At 44.4% G+C, this 7,400-nt stretch overlaps 1 protein-coding gene across 3 annotated transcripts in view; it reads left to right on the top strand.

Moving 5' to 3' along the window:
• LDLRAD3 (low density lipoprotein receptor class A domain containing 3) overlaps nucleotides 1-7,400 on the top strand; it is a 298,023-nt gene that overhangs the window by 39,159 nt on the left and 251,464 nt on the right. The gene's annotated exons all lie outside the window — the stretch shown is intronic.

The following is a 7,400-nucleotide window of genomic DNA, read 5'->3' as shown; positions in this document are numbered from 1 at the left end:
GCCACCATGCCCGGCCACAAAGGACTCTTTAATAATGCTGTCTGTTCTCAGCCATTTTTTTTCGTATTTGAGTTGATCTGAGATCAAATTGAATAACGCTCTGCTCCAGATCTGGGGTGTCTGCCTAGAGTGTTACTTTTATAAACATGGTGGGGAAGGACAAGAAGAAGCAGGCCTAGTCTGTAGAAACTGGTCTGGTTGCTAATCCTGGTGGTGGTCAACAGGAAACAGGCATGTGGTTTTTCCTTTGGGTACCCCCCAGCCGAGTGGGGCTGGGTTCCTAGATGGGACAGTTCTGCGTTGGAGTTTGGTCACAAGCTGGACCCGGCGGAAGAGCTTTCTGAGAGTTGTGTGCAAGAAAACGCTTAGCTGCACTTCCTTATGTGGCTTGCTTGATCCCCTTGGCGGCTTTGGGACTCATCCAACCTGACCTCTCTGACCTTGGAAACTGAAGTTGCGTTTTTAGCCACAGGATATTGATGGTGGAAAGGTGTGGAAGTCTCTGAGATGTAGTTGTGTTGTAGTATGATAGAGTCTCCCCTCCTGAGGGCGAGCATGGGGTAGCCCTTGCTATGCAGGGTAGTGTGAGAATTGGGCTTCTCAGGTGAGTGGAGCTTTCGATGAGTGTTGAAACGTCTATCTCAGAGCCTCTGGTCCATTTGTTTTAGGTTGTTGGAGTTTATTTCCCTCTTCTGAAGACATTTGGGACACGCAAAGTTAAAACTGAATCGAGTTAGTTCATAGGTACCATGCTTGAAAGAGAATTTATAAAATACACTGGGCCTTGTTGCTCTGTGCTGAGAGATGTGGTGGTTGACGTTGTACCTGGGACAAGGTTGTTGAGCCAGTGGCATTCTCCTGGGGAAGGCTCTTCTGGTCTCCTGGTTTCAGCCAGGCTCACAACTATTCTGCTAGATAGATCCTCTTCCCTTTTATTAGCCAATTGTTTATTGATGCGGAGCTTCATTAAGAATGTTAGAGAAAGCCCGATGTCCCGTTGCTAGAAATATCTAAAGGCTGTAAGTGTTCTCATCTTTAAAATAACAAGGCGATGGAAATTATTAAAAAATGAAGCCTCTTAATTGAGCCTTAATCTCCATGGAAGTATTATTATGAGATTTATAACTGTGTTTAGCAGCTCTCTAATGAGTTCATCAGTTTGCATAATGCTGATTATTCCAGCAATTCAAAGTCATTTATAGATATATTTTCATTACTAGGTAGCAGATATTATCCCCATTTTATTGCTGGGGAAATTGAGGCTTCATCCAGAGAAATAAATGACCCATAGGCTGTCAACCACAGAAAAGAATTACTGCTCTGGCATTTTCCCCTTCCTTGACACCACTGGCTTTATTGGGATGGGCTGTTAGGTGGTTCACTGGCTCCTGTTAGGGAACCGATCCACTGGCAGATTAGTTGGTTGGTTTGAGTTATTCCTTTTGAAAATGAGGTTTCTATTTCTGTTTATATATATATAATGGAAATTCTAGTTCATTTAGCTCCCCTACTGTGAAGGTTAATGAGTGTATGTGAACTTTGTTAAAGTTTGGGACAATGACACTGTGAGAAATGGTATTTTAGTAATGAGAAACTTGGATTCTGCTCCTGGACCTTGTGAAAGTATTTTCTGGTTTTCCAAATGTGAACAGGTGCTGATGAATCCACTCACTCCCCATCCAACTCAGCTGAGGACTTCTTTTATAATATTCCTTCCACTAGCCAGATGTTTTGAAATAGCAAAATTATTAAATAATAATTTGTATTGTTAAAACATTAATGAAAGACATTTAGAACTATGCAAGTTTCTACTCAGAAGAAGTCATTATTGTTGCCTGCAGATGTGTTTTGATTTCAGCCAAGAACAAAGACATTTGATATGTTAATTGCCCAATATTTAGGAAAAAAGGCAATTTTGGTTACTGCTTTTGAACTAGTTGTGGGAACTTTGGGTATTTCCCACAGTCTGGGGACCCCAATTTGGAAGCCATTATTGGATACCCTCGGACCCCTGCTGACCCCCAGAGGAGTTAAGGCTTCCTCATTTGGATTTTGGTTTTCAGATTGGTTGGGGGAAATCTCATATATGGGAGGAAGAAGAAAAAAAATGTAGGTACCATTTCTCTCTGGGGCCATGGTCTGCTTAGAGCTGTGACTTGGACCTTTCAATTCTGTTTCCTAAATGCTCACGTCATTAGGCCATAGCTTTGGGAAACGTGAGGGGAGTGGAGGGGCTGAGTCAGAGGGAGGGAGAGTTTTGTGGTGACAGCCAGGGCTCTGCAGACAGAGTAACTTGGGACTATACCTTTGCTGTCTGTTTCTCAGCTATGTGACCTTGGCCATGTCACTTAACCTTTCTGATCTCAGTGTCTTCATTTGCAAAATGGAGGCAATAAACACCTTGGTGGGTGGTTGTGGGAATTAAGTGGGTTAAGGTTTGTGAAAAACAAAAACAGTGGGGGTGTCCCCGGCTGTTAATATTAGGATCAGAAAATAACTCATGAAGATCTCCGGTTCTGATAGCCAGTACATGCGCTGAAAGATTTGTTTTCAGATCCTCAGATTTTTTTTAAGAATACACGTCTCTAATGTTCATTTAGACGGTCCTGATGCTGTGACCTTCCTCCTTCTCTTAAGAAAAAGAAGTCCATTTTAGTAGGGCCATCTCCTTGCCTGCAGTCTGCCAAAGCCGCGTTGGCAGGATACACTTGGAAATACAAGGGTGGTTGGCATCTCCCATCAAGTTGGCGTTTCCCTGGCATTAGCTTTCGACAAGAGCCAGCTGTAGCCCTGCTCAGCCCAGGCTGTGAACACAGTGTGTGGGTGGGCGTTGGGGTGTTTGAGGCATGCTTTTGTTGCATGTTAGAAGAGCTGTGTTTTCTGCTTTTGGTTCTTCACTGAAAGCTAAAGGACATTTCCTTCTTCCTTGGCTATGTGGCCTGGGAGTAGGGTTGGAGCTCCTTGGGTCCTCCACCACCGGTGTTTCCTCAGCTGTTCTGGGTTGCAGTAGTTAGTCCTGCGTTCAGGGCCAAGTTATGTGCCTGCATTCAGGGACAGGCACCATATTATTGCAGTTTTCTGGAGTGGGTGTAACAAAGTACCAAGACTGAATGGCTTAAACAAAAGAGATTTATCGTCGCACACTTCTGGAGGCCAGAAGCTCCACATCGAGGTGTCTGTAGGGTTTGTTCCATTTGCAGGTGGTGAGGAGGAATCTGCTCCGTGCCCCTCCCTCGCTTCTGGTGGCTTCCTTGCAGTCTTTGTTGGTTCCCTGGGCAGCATCCCTTTGGTCTCCGCCTTCATCATGACCTGATGGTCTCTGTGTGCCTCCACATCATCCTCCCTCTGTACAGGTCTGTCTCTGTGTGCAGATATCCCCTCTTTATAAGGACGCCAGGCATGTTGGATTGGGCCCCACCTTAATAACCCCCTTTTAACTCGATCACCTGTGTAAAGACCCTGTCTCCAAATATGGTCACATTTCTGAGTTACTGGAGGTTAGGACTCTGGCATATTGTTTCTGGGGGACACATTTAAACCTATGACTGATAACCCATTTGCTAATTTGCACAAAGTAACCTACTGATCAAGCCATGGGCTTACTGTGCAGGCCTGACATCCCCCTTCCTCTCTTCTCATCCATGTCGTTATGCAGCCTGAAGACTGCTCAGTCCTCTCCAAGGCGACCTTTTCTTCTGAATCCATGACCACTATGTGCATTCCATTCCTCTCCCAAGGCCACTGCTTGTGACATTTCTTGTGTCTGTGTTTAGGCCTGTTTGCTGTCTTTTCTTTCTTTCTTTTTTTTTTTTTTGAGGCAGAGTCTTACCCTGTTGCCCAGGCTGGAGTGTGGTGGCACGATCTCAGCTCACTGTAACCTCTGCCTCCTGGGTTCAAGTGATTCTCCTGCCTCGGCCTCCCGAGTAACTGAGATTACAGGTGCGCGCCACCAGGCCTGGCTAATATTTTTTGTATTATTAGTAGAGATGGAGCTTTACCATGTTGTCCAGGCTGGTCTCCAACTTCTGACCTCAAGTGATCCGCCTGCCTTGGCTTCCCAGAGTGCTGGGATTACTAGCATGAGCCACTGTGCCTAGCCAACTTAAGGATCTTGAGACGAGGTCATGCTGGATCATCTAAAGCCAATGACAAATGTCCTTATATGAAGAGAAACAGTTTGCTAATTATGAAGGTTTTTTCTGCAATCTGATGTCTTCTTGGTGCTTATTAAGTACTTGCTGAAATGGATTGCTCCTTTTTTGGGAAAACAGCATGATATACTGGTTTACCTAGACATTTTAGGCTCCCAGCAAACATTTTAGAAAGAGCTGTCACACTATTAATTGCAAAGTAAACATCTTTAGCCCCACATGCAGCTGACTTATTTGGCCAGCGTTTATGTTTATGGGGAAGAGAAGGAACATTTGTTGACCACCCACAATGCATCAGGCTTTTTTTTTTTTTTTCCCGTGTGTTACTTGTGTTAATCCTAATGCTAGGCCTGTGAAGTGGTTTATTGCCTTGGTTTATAGAGAAGGGACTGGGTCTCAGAGAGATCAACTGGTTTGTCCAGGGACAGACAGAGGGAGAGCTGAGAGTTCCACTGTCCAACTCACTGTCAGCAGGAAGTGACATTTTCGCCAAGGAAATCTTTACATCAAAGCTAATGTGTGAAACAGGTCATCTGTACCGCTTTGGTTAGAGGGGAGTCGGGTGGGGTGAGCTCGGTATCCCTCCACCAAGATTCTCACTAAGCAGGCTCTGGGGCAACCCTACAGAGCACATTTTAAACTTTATTTATTTATTTACTTTTTCCTGAGACAGGGTCCCACACGTAGCTCACCGCAGCCTCAAACTTCTAGGCTGAAGCAATTCTTCCACCTCAGCCTCCCAAGTATCAGGGACTACTTGTGCATGCTGTCATGCCAGGCGCGCAGTTTTTACTTACAGGTTTTGTAGCGATAAGCTCTCGCTTTGTTGCCGAGGCTGGTCTCGAACTCCTGGCTTCACACAAATCACTCACCTTGGTTCCCTGAAGTGCTGGGATTATAGGCATCAGCCACCGTGTCAGATCCATTATTGTTCTTGACTTGGTGTTTCCCGTACCCTCCCACTGTCTGGTTCTGTGGATTCCCTATTGCCTGTCTCTCTGGAGTTAGCAGCTTTCTAGCATTTTGAGCTTCTTCTTTCAGACAAGTTAGGAAATGGAGTAGATTCAGGAAGAGGATATTTTTGCAGATCCCATAAGGTGGTCTTGCTGCGATGGTGGGACTCTCTGGACATTGAGATGATAGTGTGGAAACTCTGCCCTGGAGCCTTTTAGTACTTGGGCTCTAGTCAGTTTCTTGGTGGCTGAGGGAGGCAAATGTGGGAGGTACTTTGGTAGATGATACGGTTTGGCTGTGTCCCCACCTAAATCTCATCTTGAATTGTAGCTCCCATAATCCCCACATGTTGTGGGAGGGATTTGGTGGGAGATAACAGAATCATGGTGGCAGATTTTTCCAATGCCGTTCTCGTGATGGTGAATAATAAGTCTCACGAGATCTGATTGTTTTATAAAGGTTCCCCTACACAGGTACACAGGCTCTCTTGCCTGTCACCATGTAAGATACTCACCATGACTGTGAGGCCTCCCCAGCCATGTGGAACTGTGAGTCCATTAAACCTTTTTTTTTTTTTTTTTTCAAATAAATTACCCAGTCTCGAGTATGTCTTTATTAGCAGCATGAGAACAGACTAATACAGTGGAGTTCAATTTCTGATGTGTGGAAGATGCAAAATCTAGGCTGGGATGTGCCCAAGGAGAGGGCAGGGAACAGTACCCTGATGCCAGTTTGGAGGGATAGGTCTTTGACAAGAGACCTATGTTGATGACTTTGTGTGAGAATACTGCTGTTCATGAGAGACATTCATATCCCAAGCATTTGTTGGATTCAGGAGGATCCAGATCCCTCTAGGTTAGGGGTCACTTAGATAAGACAAAAATCTCTGCTTAAAGGGCCATTCGAGTTGCCGGTTATCTCTAGGAAGAGGCTGAATTCTGAAAACACTTTGTATATGCAATGCTTTGGATTGGTTAAAGGAGAGATAATTCATTTTATTCTATTTTTGTATCCCTTAGAAGAAAAGAAATTTGAACAGAACGTGTACAATCTATTGTAAATTTCCCTCCACCAGAATATTGTTGATGTTTAGGGTCCAAGAATTAATGTAGCTTTATCTTGGAATTTAACCTGGTATTTATTGTGATATGCTTATGAAAGGACATGTGCTAGATAATGCATTAGGGTAGGAGAGGTCTATGCTGCAGTAACAAGCTTCCCAGAAAGTTTAACACATAGAAGCCTATTTTTCATGTGCATGAAAGCCCTGCAGATTGGATGGCAGTAGTGGGTGAGGGGTCTACCTATCTCGGTCACTTTCTCCTGGTTGATTGAGGCTCCATCATCTGCAACATTGCCATGGCAGGAGAAGAGATTGCAGGACATGTCATTGCTGGCTCCTCTGTTCACCTTAAAAGTGATACATGTCACCTTTCTGCACATTCCTTTGACTCAAACTAGTCATGTGGCCCTGCCTATCCTGGGAAACGGGGGACTGTCAGATGAGCACCACTCTGCCACAAATGACACAGAGCACATCTGTTGGTAATTAGTTCATTGAATCTGAGTAAAAGCTCGAGCAGGAGTCGTGTTGGGCCCATTTACTTGAGAAAATGAAGTCCTGAGCTCCTCGGAGTCAAGGGCTCTATCTCTACGTCTCTCACACCAGGCTGTCTGCCTCACATTTTTCTTAGCACCCAGCAAAGTTTGGTTGAGTTGAATGAATGAAGCATTTAAAATCCGTTTGAGTATTTGCCTGATTCACAGGGCTGCTTCACTTAGAGTTTTGCTAATGTCGTTGTCTGCCTCAAGAGAATGCTCATGCCTCCTGTGGTGGAGGTGGGTCAAGTACTAGCTATGACACAATTGTATATTTTGTTAGCAAGAAGCTACTGCAGTCTCTGCATGTTTTTAGGGATCATCTATTTAAAAAATAATTTCAACTTCTATTTTAGATTTAGGGGGTACCCGTGCAGGTTTGCGACATAAGGGTATTGCGCGATGCTAAGGTTTGGGACATGATTGATCCCATCACCCAGGTAGTGAGCATAGTACCCAGTACTTAGTCTTTCAGCCCTTGCTCCACTTCCTTCCTCCTCTAGCTAGCAGTCTCAAGTGTCTGTTGTTGCCATGTTTATGTCCACGAATACCCAGTATTTAGCTCCCACTTATAATGAGAACATAGGGTATTTGGTTTTCTGTTCCTGCATGAATTCATTTAGGATAATGGCCACCATCCTTGTCCATGTTGCTGTACAGGACATGATTTTGCTCTTTTTTTTTTTTTTTTTTTTA

The sequence above is a fragment of the Sapajus apella genome, unplaced genomic scaffold (genome assembly GCF_009761245.1).
Source record: "Sapajus apella isolate SASKATOON/1434 unplaced genomic scaffold, GSC_monkey_1.0 scaffold14, whole genome shotgun sequence".
NCBI classification, from domain to species: Eukaryota; Metazoa; Chordata; class Mammalia; order Primates; family Cebidae; genus Sapajus; species Sapajus apella.
The sequence above is the reverse complement of the archived record's forward strand: the minus strand, read 5'-3'. Positions and strand labels throughout refer to the sequence as shown.